Source organism: Solanum verrucosum, unplaced genomic scaffold, assembly GCF_900185275.1.
Source record: "Solanum verrucosum unplaced genomic scaffold, falcon-dt-bn FXZP01000185.1, whole genome shotgun sequence".
Taxonomy (NCBI): Eukaryota; Viridiplantae; Streptophyta; class Magnoliopsida; order Solanales; family Solanaceae; genus Solanum; species Solanum verrucosum.
In genome coordinates this window covers 1,226,809-1,241,971 of record NW_026020228.1, presented here as the reverse complement: position 1 = coordinate 1,241,971, position 15,163 = coordinate 1,226,809, and the positions used below count along the sequence as shown (strand labels likewise).

Here is a 15,163-nt window from a genome sequence, read left to right as displayed (position 1 = left end):
GTAAAACACTAGGAAAACATTACTATTACTAGTTACTTTCTCTCATTGATAACAATAAAGTTTGAATCCTGCTCACTTGTTACTTGACAACAATCAGTTATTTGTTTCACAACCCCCCCTTTTTACTCACTTGTTTTGGAAATACGTTGACTAAATGAATATAATCGTCAGTTAAGTTTAAGTCTAAACCATATTCCTCGTGGGATCGACCCTAACCTCCAAGTTGAGTTCTTTACTTGATAACTATCGCTTATACTTCTTTAGGGAGGTGTAATTTGAGTGTATCAAATTTTGGCGCCGCTGCCGGGGAATAAGGCTTTTAGATTAAGTTTAACTACATTATTGACTTTAGTCAATTATTTCCTAATTTTAATTTTTCTTTTTTGTTTTTGTTTCTCTCAGGTTCCTACTTTAGTGTATGCCAAGTACATGGAGTCAAGGTGAACCACTGACTCCTTATGATCCAGAATTGAACAGAACTTTGCGAAGGATGAATAATCAAGGGGTCCTAGTAAATCCTATCAGAGGAAATCTAGGTGATGGATCTGAGTTACAACCTCCTAGGGTTAATAATAAGAATGCTGAAAATCAAGGTGGAAATCTATTGGGAGATGCATTGAGGGTACATAATCCACCAGAACCGACACTGCGTGATAACTATAGGTTCGAATTCAATGCCACTTAATCTGAAGGACCTATTGTTCTACCTCCTCTACCTGCAGGGCATACATTCATGGTGACAAGTAGTCTGAAGCAGATGCTTACAGTGGGGGTTTGTTCTCTGGTATGGCATCAGACGATCGACATAGTCACATGGCCAAGTTGAGGAGTGTTTGCAAGATTTGTGTGGGTCTACCGGATTTAGACATGGATGTCATTGGGTTGAGAGTCTTCCTTCTATCATTAACCAGAGATACTGCTGTATGGTTTACTGAGCTTCCATGTAACTTAATTCACACATGTGATAAATTGTTTAAAGTGTTCATGGAAAAGTACTTCCCAGTGTTAAAGAAGCTGAACCACAAAGAAAAACTTAACAACTTCGTAGCACTGCCTGGAGAGTTTGTGAGTAGTTCGTGGGAGAAGTTCACTGCTTTCATAAGAAGTGTTCCAAACCACTATATTGATGATGAGTCACTAAAGGAGTATTTCTACATAGGCCATTATGACAATGGTAATGCAGTGCTTGATACTATCAACGAAGGATCATATGGTGAGTGCACTTTTGAGGAGATCGCTGAGAAACTGGAGAAGATTTCCCAGAATAATAAAGCATGGAGCACTCTAAAGTCAGACATTGGAAGAAGCACTTTTGCAGTTTAATCTGCACCTAGTCAATCTGGCGATGACATTCTTGAGGAGATGGCTTAGATGAGTACAGAACTTGGGTTGGTGTTGTTGAAACCCAATTTTGAACCTCCACAATATAAATTAATCATCGAGCTTCTAAAATTCCAAATGATTTGAAATAATTGACTTTATAAATTTCAAAATATTTTTCAAGTTATTTTAAATAATTTTGTCACTTTTTATAAAAAATGAAATAAAAAATAATTTATATATTATATATGTTTTAGATAATTTCATATATAATTAATACATTTTATAAATATTTGAAAATCACCTCAAAAAGATTTTTTTATATTTATTCTTGCTTAAATGTTTTACTAATTGGTTTAATTATATAATAGTTTACACTTTTGAATTAATTAGTTTATAATTAAGTTAGTTATTTTATTTTGTTAAAATTAAGAAGCTCATTAATTAATTTATATTAATTCGTCTTGTTTAATCACTAGCCGAGTTTACTAAATGAATTCGATTTGGCTACATTCCTAATTCATTGGCTAAAGTCGTAATGCAATGGACCACTCAATTCGGTTATAATTGTAGCTTATTAGCCAAATTTCTCAAACCCATATTTTATTTTTTATTTTTTAAATCAATTTAAATCCAAATCTTCCAGCCAATAATTTTCAGCATTAACCTGGCCCACTATAATTCTCAATACAACAATACAACCATCAGCAATACCTACGTGCAACAGCCCAACTCCCCCACTTCCATTTTTCTCCGAATCCCGGCCCAAACCCATTTCTTTCATCATTTCAGCGGCCCAAATTTCATTAATTCTAATTTCTCTAAACAAAAATAGACGTAACAGCAACATTACAGTACCAAAACAGTACATATCCCCTGTACAGCGTCTTCAGCTTCGACGTCCCTCTCCACTGTGCGATTTCAGCAGTCCGTTTCCAGCCATCAAGCACGCGTTTTCGTCCTTGCCAACGTGAGATCGCTCCACGTGGCATCTCAAGGACATTAGAGTCAATTTGAGGCGTCGATTCGGCCTTTCTCCTTCCGGAATAGGGCAAAAATTTCAGAAAAAGCATGCCTCCCTTCAATGGTGAAAGTTTTTGAAATTTGAATTTCGAATGGAGCAGATTCTCATCCGGATTCCATCCGATTCCCCCCAAAATATGCCCTAATAATCCCCTATATATATTCTCTTCCTAGTCACTGTTTGGGGGGTTTTTTTTTTTTTGGAGAAAGGAGGTTTTAAAAAAGGGGTTGAAAAATAGAGTTTTGATAGGGATATTCTCTGGTAGAAAAAATACTAAAGATTAGCCGGCACTAGAAAGGGAGAAACATACTTGAACCATAGCTTTCGAAGGCACAAAGGGACTAGAAATCTTGATTTTTTGCTCAATCTTTGTTATCGTTGGTTTTCGCCTGTTCATTTAAGTTCTCGGAATCACTTTAGTGGTGTCGAAAGAGCTCATCCTGCTCGTTGCTGTCCAGTTTGCTGCACCTAAGAAGGTAAACCTCATTCCTGCTCTTGTCATACACTTTTTAGATGTAGGCTGTTCATTGCTCGAGAGATGTAAGTTGCTTAAAATGCTGATGTTTGAAAACATCTTGACTTGCTGTGAACTGCAAAATCAGTAATGTATCAGTATCTTGTTTATCTATTGTTCTTTGGTTCATTTGTTTGGAAGTCTCGATGATTCTTTGTATGGTTTTGAGTTGTTCTCCTTGCTATTTTCTCATGATTTCATGGTTAATCTCATTAGTTGGATGTGGTTAGTGTGATCGTGGAACTTCTGGGTCTAGAATGTTGCTTCTCTCAGTCCGTTACACAGTGTTTGTTTCACTCGTTTTGCCAACATGAATCATATAGGTTGCGTAGTTTTACATCTTCTTTGTAGGGTGTCTGTTAGGACTGTATTCATTTTAATAGTATGGTTCGTATATTAGTTATTTACAGCTTTAAAATCTCATTCATGATAGCGTTAATTGTATAGGCTTCATCACCTTTCATGTTGAGTCGAATCATCTCGAGTCCATCTTAATTTGACTAAGTTAAAAAAAATGAATTAATAACGGTTGGAAGGTCAACTTGGGTCAATGTGTTTTGTCCCGTTTTTCTCCCATTCCGAGCTGCTTTGATTGTATTCCTTTCACTCCACTTCCGTCATGCATCCTATCAAGTTTTAAAGTTTCAATTGATTGTGAAAAAATAAAATAAAATAAATAAATTTTGGTTGTCCTACGTTTTTAGCAAAGCAGTAGCTTAACTTTTGCTTGTAGTCATACTTGTATGTTAGCCTTAATCAAAATCTGATCTATTTTTTTTTTCTCCTACAGTGTTGTTGGACCCGTGAATTTATTCTTGTTAAGTTTTTTACTTTTCTTCCAACAATAGTATTAGATAGAAGACATTTCCAGTAGCTTGCTTTTGTCCAAATTGATAATTGCTTTTCTTGTTCTTGTCCAATATTTGTGCCTGCCGCCTTTTCCCTGTGACCACTGCCCTTATATATATATATATATTTTATTTATGACCCTCATTTAGTGTTATCTCGTCATGTGAGGTTAGATTAAATCTGAATGAAGATTCTTCAAGTATTGTGTGCATTTCTTTGTCATTCTTGTATGACCATGGTATAATAAACTAAGCACATGCATTTTTGCCCTATTTCTATTTTATATGTCTTGGTTGCATTACATAGATTTAAAGTGTGCTCTATTACTAATGTTTATCTTGTTTCATTCTTTTCCATGTATGAACCGGCCTCTCCGAGTCCTTGGAAACTCATCTTCCTTGCATTTCATTGATTGGGCCTTAGAGGCCTAATTATATTTTCTCGATCGAGTCAACTCCATTTTCGAGTTAAAGAAATTGAAGAATAGGTTCCCGAAGGATAAGCAAGACTAGAAATTAAATTTACAGGTTTCCAAAAATTTAAAGAAATACAGGTGGAAGACGATGTACAGGTGTTCGACAAGAATTGAAAATGAGCGATGTCTTAATTGTATACAGCCATGAAAATAAGGCCATATAAAGGCTGTATACGTGTCCAAGCAAATTTGACCTCAAAGGCCCAAATGAAAACAACCAGCAGCCTTTTGAATTTAAATGGGCCCAGACCCGTTTTTGGGCCACCTTTAGATTTAGGACAGGTTATTAAGATTGGGAATTTGGGTCAAAGGCCCAAGTTCAATGCTCTTCTCCCTCTCCTATTTATTGTATTTGATTAACACTCCGATTATCTTATGATTTAATTTAATTAAATTTCCCAAGAATGGTCATTTCGTTTTATTTTCGAATTAAAGTATATATATATATATATATATATATATATATATATATATATATATATTATTTCCCTTTTTTTAGTCTTGTTGACATTTTATGAACTATTCCCCTTTAGTAAATTTTATTAGTAATAAAATAATAAGGTAAAATAAAAAGAGTTATTTACTCAGTTAAAATTTCAAAAATTAGTTAAAATAAATGAGTTCTTTACCTACTTATAATTTCATAAATTAGTCAAAATAAATGAGTTCTTTTAAATTTTCAAAATTAGTCAAAGCCGTGATGAATTTTTTATTACTTAGTCAAAATTTCAAAATTAGTCAAAATCATTTTTAGTCAAATCGCCGGTCAACCGCGAGTTAGCGGGCATTCCGAGGGCCTAACACCTTCTCAGAATGTACATTGAACTCCGAACCCTTTTATTTTTTAATTGATTTTATCTGTTTAAATCTTTTGAAAACCTTATATTTTTTCTTGATTTTTTTATTAAAAATTAAGTGGCGACTCTGTCCTTTTGGAAACCCGATTTCTCTTAAACCATAAGTTTAATCGGTTTTTCAAAAACTCAATCATTTTCCCTTTATATATATTTTAAATAAAACAGAAATGGCGACTTCCGCTGGGGATTTAATTAAGTTCTAACCATAAGATTTGACTTATTTGATTAATTGTTATTAATTGTTGAAACTGTTCATTTGTGCTTAACATGTTTTAACTGCTATAACTGTCATTGCATTTCATGGCATCTTCTTTTGTATGAATAGTATATTAAAGGACGGTTTTGCGGAACCGCAACCGGACTTTTTTATACTCAACCCTTTTCCGGAATGATCGACAATTTATTGGTTCGTCATGCGTCCAATGGTTGTCGTGAATTCCAGCCTAAGTTGTCCACTTGGGTTCCCGGTCTTTCAAAAACCACTCTTAGTCAACTAGCGTAGAGCGAAACCAAATCCCTATTTTTAGCGCATTTTGAACTAAGTCGACCCAACACCCAAGGCGTGTTAGGCCCATTAGAAGTCCACCTTGTGTCTATTTGGCTCATTTGCCAATAAAAATACAATCATACTTATGTGTTAATTGAAGGATGTATATGTATTTTTAAAACAAATAAATTATCTATAGGGGTGGGGGTAGCTTACCTTTGTCTGTTTTTTCATGAAGGATGAATCCAGTACATGAGCCTCTGAGGACCCGGATGGTGACCATACCACATCCCTACTTACAGGTTTGGTGGAAATTTATTAACACAGAAGACAAGAAGATAGTTCAAAGACACATAGGTCATCTTCCGTCATTAATGGAAATGGTGGCCTATCCCGACATGATTGGAACAATGGTTAAGTTTTGGGACAGCAACAATATGGTATTTCGGTTCGGGGAAGTGGAAATGACGCCGACTATTGAAGAAATCCTTGCAAGCTACGAAAGTGTCAGTATGTGCAACAAAAGGAGGTTCAAACCCGATACGGATCTCCTTTTCCCAAAAACATGGGATTTCGCTGAAATTAGAGAAAAATTGTCACTCGTTAAAGCCGATTGGATGGACAAAATGCCCGGGCCAAACATTCCTCTTCGAAAGCTTTATTACCGATTCGGGCGTGCAAGAGCCTATGAAAAATTCAAAGAAGAGTTCGTCTCAGAAGAAAAATGGAAGGAGACAGGTCCTCTTGCCTTTGCAATATGCCTACTCGGGACGATGATATTTCCCCAAGGACCAAACTACACTATCCATCCAAGTGTAGTAATGGTCGCCCACGCCATCTTTTATGGGGTGGATTACGGGTCGGCAACCAAGTACTACACTTTGGCGCCCATGATTTTGGCAGACATTTATAGGGCTTTGGACAAGTGTCAAAGCGGAGAACGTTTCTTTCAGGGATGCAACCTGATACTGCAATGGTGGATGATGAGACACTTGATCAAAGCTCATGAGCCAACAGAACCAGATCCCTTGGAAAGATCGAACAGACTCGAAAGTCACGATTGGTGGGTGCAACGTAATCATTTCAACAGGGTTGGAGGCCAAGAATTTTGGTACCTGAGACTTCAGGGTTTGAGAGATGAAAATGTGCAGTGGTCGATCCAATGCTTGGTAGTAACAAAGCGAATGGTGATTCGAGCGGAAAAAACCCCTTACTTGATATTTGTCGGGTTAAGAGGGACTAGACCATATGCTCCCGGTCGAGTCCTTAGACAGCTGGGAGGAAAACAGGAGATTCCCCAAATTGTGGACATGAAGAAATTTGCAACCGATCATGAAAATGGACGAGTCTCTTATGCTGAAGACATACGTAGAGCATGGAAGACTCGAAGGATATTGGGCGAACCGGTACCAAATAGATTCCGTCCTGAATGTTCTAGGGATTACAAGGAATGGTTGAAGAAGAGCCTCGCCGACACTATCGAGCCTGGTCCAAATGTTCCCCATATTATTGCAGATGTTGGGGCCAAGCATCAAATTCGACTTCATCGACTCCAAGAGAAGTATGACAAGAATGAGTTGGACCATCAACGCCGACATTCAGAGGACGCCAAAGTCATAACTCAGTTGAAGCAGGAGCTACGAAGAGCCAGGCAATGTATGTCAGAACTAGATGATAGCATGGAGCAGCAGATTCGGTCGGTCGAGAGGTTCAGACATCAAGAAGGGGCTCGGTTGGCTAGAGATCACCTATGGGCGAACATATACGCTATGTGGGAAGAAGTCGGCATCGCCAAAAGAACCAGACTTGGTGAAGGATCAGGATGAGCTTAGAGTTTGTTATCATCCCCTGTGTGGGACTGCTTTATTTGTACTTTGTCTTGTAATTTATTTTTCGAACTCTTTTCCCCAATTTTATGTTTGTCAAACATTTTTGAATGCTATTAATGAAATATTTTGGGGATAATGAATTGGCTTAAAAAGACATATACATCCCTCAATTCGCTAGGCTTACCCTTGGCACAAAAGGGTCACATGCATGTTTAGGACGCGATAGTTGTCTGTTTACTTGTGTGCTTTAACTGTTTATGTGGTACGTTGCTTTGAATGAGGACACCCTTAACCCACTCCTTTTCAAAAATTTCCAAAAAATAAATAAATTCCTACAATATCCAAATACAAGTCACTACCAAAATGTCCAACCAAAATTCCATGAGTCTTGAGTTTCTCATCCGGAAATAAAATCCTACCAGCCAAATCCTAAAATACTACTCTATCGTCTCAGGAAAGGTGAAATTGCCGCTAAGATGGAAAAGGGCAAGGGTATCGACATAGAGCTAACCGAGGAGGATTTGAGGATGGAATTGCAGCGGCTCAGGCGAGAGATCCAAGAAACCAGAGAAAGGAGAATAGAAGTGGAGTTTGCCACCGCAATCGCACGAACAGCAAATGCGGCACTAGACGTGGAATTGGCCGCAAAGATGACAAAATGTGCTGTTATAGATGAAGAGACAGCTGCTGTGTGGAAGAAGCGAGATGCCCTCAAAGAGATAACCGTGATGCTTCAGAAGCCACGTGGAAAGCACTCTTTCTTCAGCCAAGAGGCCACCAATAGTGATACCAGAGGCACTAGACCCGAAGCTACTGAAGAAGATACTGGGGAGGAAATTGTCTATAGGCCTCCTCTTCAGGGACGGTGGAAGAAAGGGAATGAGAAAACCACCCGTGAAGCATATGAGTTTACCCCCCGTGATTAATACGACAGTCAGAGGAAGGAGCCTCGGTGAAGGCACCATCTATCCTTTAGGAGCTTTCTTATATGTTTTTCACTTTCCTTGTAATCACCAGAAATGAATGAATGAAAATGAAAATTTCCTTTGTATTCGAACTACGTAGGGCCTGAATTCTCCTTCGGAGATATGTAGGCAGCCTTTCAAGGCCCGGGCCCTATCTTTTTCAAATTTTCTTTTCCCTCTCTTTCATTCTACAAGGAAACATTGAGTTCAGATCAACAGATGACAGAAGATGCAGCAAGAAGACCTTAGCTCAACGCAATTTAGCCTTTCTGAGTCACTAGCCCCAAAATAAAACGAGCAAATTCCTGCTTGTTCAAAAAATCAGTCCCCATTACTCGTGGGTTAACGTGTCCTCAGACAAAGCAACTTTTATGTGTTTATCTGCTTTCTATGTGATATCTTGCATTATTTATCTACGACTAATACTGACAGATTCGCCTTTGAGTTGTTTTTCTCTACAGGTAGTTAGAACTGATCTGTGTTGATACACTGGCCGATCATCCTTATTTTACTAGATCAAAAGGGCCTACAGATTCCTTTCCCAGCCAAAATTCACAAAAGGGAAAAGCTGCAATGGGTGATAACAACGAAGAAACTAGCCTTACTGATGTCGTGGTGGCTCAGCCCGCCCTTGCTGATCAGAATGAACTGATCGTGTAGTTGATGCAACAAATTGCTGAGATGAGGGTCGAGATGCAGAAAAGACAAGATTTGCCTCCTCCGATTTTTGCTGTCAACACTCAACCTGACGGAAGACCTCCAGCTCAGATTCCCCCTCCTAACGTGGAACAAGCTCAAAACCCGCCTTCAAGTCCTGCTCGTAATACTTCCATCATTGACCTTACCACCCAAAACCCCCACTACGCCTCAGCCTCTTATCAGACACCACCCCCTCCTCAAAATACCAACCTCCAAGCACCACTCCCTCCCCCTAATGCAAACCACCAAACTGGCCTACCCCCCCACAGCCAAAACGCTAACAACCCACGTACTTCCCTCCCTCACCAAAACCTGTACACCAACCCCCAGACTTATCCCCAAAACTATCACGCCCCTTTAAATGGCCAGAGTCCCTCTATCGCTCCACCACTACCGCAAAAGCCCATTTTCCAAATACCAGTTCCCAACGAGCATGATGCCCATGGTTCGGAGCTCGACCACTATGAGGAGAGGGAGAGAGAGTGGAGGTCAAAAAAAGATACCGCCAAGATAGATATGAAGGAGGAAATTAGGAAAGCCATGAAGGAGTTGAACTGCATTCCTGAGGTTGTCGGGTTGAGTTACGAAGACCTATGCATTCATCCGAATTTGGACCTCCCGGAAGGGTTCAAGGTGCCAAAATTCGACATCTTTGGAGGAATGGGGAACCCCTTAGCGCACTTGAGGGCCTACTGTGATCAACTCGTGGGAGTTGGGAGAGACGAAGCTTTGTTAATGCGGCTTTTTAGCCGAAGTTTGAGCGGAGAGGCTCTAGAATGGTTTACGTCTCATGAAACGAAACAGTGGTCTAGCTGGAACACTTTGGCTAAGGACTTCGTAGAACGATTCGCTTACAATGTGGAGATTGTTCCTGATCGTTACTCCTTGGAGAAGATGAAGCAGAAGCCGACTGAAAGCTATAGAGAGTTCGCATATAGATGGCGAAAGGAGGCAGCTAGAGTTAGACCTCCTATGTCAGAAAAGGAAATTGTCGAAGTGTTTGTGCGGGTGCAGGAGCCCGAATATTATGACAGAATTATGTTGCTCGTTGGAGCAAAATTTGCTGAGATAGTCAAGGTAAGTGAGACTATCGAGGATGGATTGAGAACCGGGAAGATTGCCCGTGTTGCTACCTCGCCCGGATCTTCGGGCTTGTTGAAGAAGAAAAGAGAGGATGTGTCCTCTATCTCTTATAAGGGGAAGAAGACCCCAAAGAAACCATCATCATACCAAGGTCGTTCTCGACCTTCACAAAGTTCATACCCGGCTTGTTATGCACAAGCCGATTACCAGAATACCCCTTCCACCAGTTACCAAAACACCCCTCTTCCCAGCTATCAAAATACTCCCCCTCCTAACTACCAAACTCCCCCTACTATCTACCAAACTCCCCCTCCAGTTTACCAGACTCCATCTCATCACTACCAAAATGCCGCCCCCAACTGTGCCAACGTTCAGACAAATTACCAAACGCCTCCCCCAATGTACCAAACCCCAGCTCCACTTTACCAAAATACCCCCTCGAACTACCAAGCTTCACAACCAAACTACCAAACCAACTCATATCCCAGATATCAAGCCCCCCGTCCAAACGCTCCAAATTATCATCAAATGCCTCCTCCTCAACAAGGAAATTACGATCCCCCCCGTCCTAGATTTGAGAAGAAGCCTGCCAGAATTTTTACTCCGCTTATTGAAAGCCGAGCAAAGCTTTTCGAGCGATTAACTGCGGCAGGATATATTCACCCAGTGGGTCCCAAGCCGGTTGACATTAGCTCAAAGTTTTACAGACCTGATCAGAGGTGCGCGTATCACTCCAACAGTGTTGGACATGATACTGAAGACTGTATCAACCTAAAGCATAAGATTCAAGACCTGATCGACCAGAATGTGGTCTCTCTTCAGACAGTTGCGCCCAATGTCAATAGTAATCCTTTACCAAATCATGGAGGCGCCACTATCAATATGATAGAGACAGATGATGATTGGTGCATGACAAAGGCAATGGTTCCGATTGCTCCTGATGAACTGGAAAGGGCTGTAGCTTCGTTGAGCATCAGACAGAAGAAAGAGTTTGTGATTCTGACACCCGAGAAGGCTATTGCCTTGGTGCCACGGGAAACTCTTACCCAACCAAAGTTTGTGATTGAAACGGCTGCCACCCAAGGTAAGACCAGATCCGGCAGGTGCTACACACCTGAAGAGTTAGCTCAAGGGGGGCAGAAGAAGGATCAGACTAAAAGGCCGATTAGTGAAGCTGAAGCCGAAGAGTTCTGGAGGAAGATGCAACCGAAAGATTATTCAATTGTGAAGCATTTGGAGAAGACACTAGCTCAGATTTCTGTGTGGGCTTTATTGATGAGTTCACAGTTGCATAGACAGGCTTTGATGAGAGCTTTGGATGACACTTATGTGCCTGTGGGTACTAACAGCGACAATCTAGCAGCCATGATACACCAGGTCATTCGGGGACATCAAATCAGCTTTTGTGACGAAGAGTTGCCCTTTGAAGGGAGGATGCACAACAAAGCTCTGCACGTCACCATCAAGTGCCGGGAAAAAGTTATAAATCGTGTTTTGGTCGACGATGGGTCCGGTCTCAACATATGTCCGCTTTCAACTCTCAAGCAGCTGAAATTCGACTTGGGAAAGGTTCAACAAAACCAGGTCAATGTGAGAGCTTTTGATGGAGTACAAAGAGACACGATAGGGGCAGTAAATTTGGATGTTCAGATGGGGCCTGCAGAATTCAATGTGGAGTTTCAGGTGTTGGACATCAATACCAGCTACAATTTGCTTCTGCGAAGGCCGTTTATCCACATGGCTGGGGCTGTGCCTTCTACCCTTCACCAATTGATGAAATTTGTTTGGAAGGATCAGGAATTGGTCATTCATGGTGAGGGGAGTCATTCCAATGGGTATGCACCGGTCGTTCACGAGGTTTCTCGAGGTTGTGATTTCTACACGGTGGAGCTGGTAAATGCCACCGGTGATGATTTGGTTCCGCAACCTCCTATGCTTGCCGTGTACAAGATGATTGCTGCTGTTATGCTCCAGAATGGTTTCGAACCAGGTTTTGGATTAGGGAAGCATCTCCAAGGAATCGTCGAGCCTATCCAAATTCCTGCCAAAGGAGCAAAGTTTGGTTTGGGATATGTCCCAACAGATGACGAAGCAGAGATGAAGAACAAGAATGTTGATCAAGCATTGGCCAGGCCAATTCCTCATCTGTACCAGTCATTCCCGGTGCGAGGATAGGTCAATGATGATGGTATCAGGGAAGGAATCTGTAGCCTTTTTGAGGAGATTGATGCGGTCATTGAGGAAGAGGCTGGGACATCAGGCATCCATGATGCAGAGCCTGAGGAGCGATTGCAAAACTGGACCTCCACACCACTCCTGATTTCCCGCTCATCTGGGTAGAAAAGACATGTGTCTTTGTTTATTTTAAAATCGGTGGTAGTTCAGAAGAGGCCCGAGACCCACCATTTATGCAGTTTATTTGTTTGAAGTTTTTAAATTCCCTTGTGATGTTTAAAAAAGCAATGGCCCTCGGCCATGGCTAAAGTTTGTGCTTGTCTTTTCGCAATTTAAATGAAAGCTTCTTTTTTAAAAAAAAAATAAAAATTTGTCACTTATCTGTTTATATTTTATTTCCTAACTTTGTTTGTTTATGATTTCAGTAATATTAATTTAAAACCCGCCAATGTCATGTCGTGTCATGAACTGAGTGTACAAAATGAGGCAGGTGATGATGAGTGTGAGGAATATGAAGAAGAAAATGAGGTTCCTGAACATGTTGCTGAAGAGTTTCGACAATTCAAAAATCAACATAAGCCAAATTTGGAAGAAATCGAAACTGTGAATCTCGGAGATGAGGAATGTGTTAAAGAAGTAAGAATCAGTGTCCATCTGACGGAAGCTCAAAGAAGAGACCTGGTTCGCTTGCTTAGGGAGTACATTGATGTATTTGCCTGGTCTTAAAAGACATGCCAGGGCTAAGCACAAATATGGTGTCCCACAAATTGCCAATCAATCCAAATTTCGGTCCAGTAAAACAAAAGACTCGGAAGTTCAAGCCTGAGTTGAGTTTGAAGATCAAAGAGGAGATTACAAAGCAGATCGAGTCCCAAGTAGTGGAAGTGACGCAGTATCCAACTTGGTTAGCTAATGTTGTTCCGGTTGCCAAGAAAGATGGAAAAATCAGAATTTGTGTTGACTACAGAGATCTCAACAAAGCTAGCCCGAAAGATAATTTTCCATTGCCAAACATTCACATCCTCATTGATAACTGTGCTAAGCATGAGATGCAGTCATTTGTGGATTGTTATGCGGGTTAGCACCAGATCCTGATGGACGAAGAGGATGCAGAAAAGACAGCTTTCATCACGCCTTGGGGTGTATATCATTATCGGGTGATGCCATTTGGTCTCAAAAATGCCGGTGCTACTTACATGAGGGCTATGACGACCATTTTTCACGATATGATTCACAAGGAGATCGAGGTGTATGTAGATGATGTCATAATCAAGTCCCGCGAGAGTTCGGATCACTTGACTCACTTGAGGAAATTTTTTGATCGTTTACGCCGATACAATTTGAAATTAAATCCCGCCAAATGTGCTTTTGGAGTGCCAGCTGGCAAGTTGTTGGGATTTATAGTGAGCAGGAGGGGCATTGAGCTTGACCCTTCCAAGATCAAGGCGATCCAAGAATTACCTCCTCCAAAGACCAAGAAAGAGGTGATGAGTTTTTTGGGAAGGTTGAACTACATCAGTCGGTTCATAGCTCAATCCACTGTGGTGTGTGAGCCTATCTTTAAGTTATTGAAAAAAGATGCCTCGACCAAGTGGACCGGAGAATGTCAAACGACTTTTGATGCTATCAAGAACTATTTGTCCAATCCACCGGTGTTGGTCCCTCCGCGAGAAGGGAGTCCATTATTGTTATATTTGTCTGTCTCAGATAATGCATTGGGATGCGTGCTTGGTCAACATGACGAAACTGGGAAGAAAGAGCGAGCCATCTATTACTTGAGCAAAAAATTCACTCCCTACGAGGCTCGTTACACTCTGTTGGAGAGGACATGTTGTGCTTTGACCTAGATTGCTCAGAAATTAAGACATTACTTGTCTTCTTATACCACATACCTTATTTCCAGGATGGACCCGTTGAAGTATATTTTCCAGAAAGCAATGCCGACCGGGAAGTTGGCTAAATGGCAAATGCTTTTGAGTGAATTTGACATCGTGTACGTGACTCAGAAGGCGATAAAGGCACAGGCCTTAGCCGATCATCTTGCAGAGAATCCAGTTGATGAGGAGTATGAACCGCTCAAGACTTATTTTCCTGACGAGGAAGTTTCATTCGTGGGTGAAGATATTTCTGAAGCGTACCCCGGATGGAGAGTATTCTTCGATGGAACGGCGAATCATCAAGGGAAAGGAATCGGAGCGGTCTTAGTGTCAGAAACCGGTCAGCACTATCCTATGGCAGCCAAACTCCAATTTAATTGCACGAACAACATGGCTGAGTATGAAGCTTGCATCCTCGGTCTGAAGATGGCAATGGATATGAATATTCATGAGTTGTTGGTTATCAGAGATTCAGACTTGCTAATTCATCAAGTTCAAGGTGAATGGGCTGTGAAGAATCCAAAGATCACACCATACGTGCAGTATATACAGAAGTTGTGAAAAAGATTCCGTAAAATTGAGTTCAGACACACTCCCAGAACACAAAATGAGTTAGCCAATGCTCTTGCCACCATCACCTCAATGATTAAACATCCAGATACAAGTTATATCGATCCAGTAGATATAGAGGTAAAAGAGTAGTCTGTTCATTGTTCACATGTTGAAGCAGAACCAGATGGGTTGCCTTGGTATTTTGACATCAAGAAGTATTTAGAGGACGGGACTTATCCTGAGAATGCAACGTCCAACCAGAAGAAGTCGATACGCCGCATGGCCCTCAATTTCTTTGCAAGTGGGGAAATCCTTTATAGGAGAACTCCAGATTTAGGTCTTCTCAGATGCGTGGATTCTAGTGAAGCTGCAAAACTTCTTGAACAGATACATACCGGAGTTTGTGGTACTCATATGAATGGACTCACTTTGTCGAGAAAGGTCCTTCAAGCTGGTT

At 40.8% G+C, this 15,163-nt stretch overlaps 1 pseudogene; it reads left to right on the top strand.

The window, feature by feature from the left end:
* The first annotated feature begins 984 nt into the window (after positions 1-984).
* LOC125831915 (uncharacterized) overlaps positions 985-15,163 on the top strand; it is a 30,265-nt pseudogene continuing 16,086 nt past the window's right edge.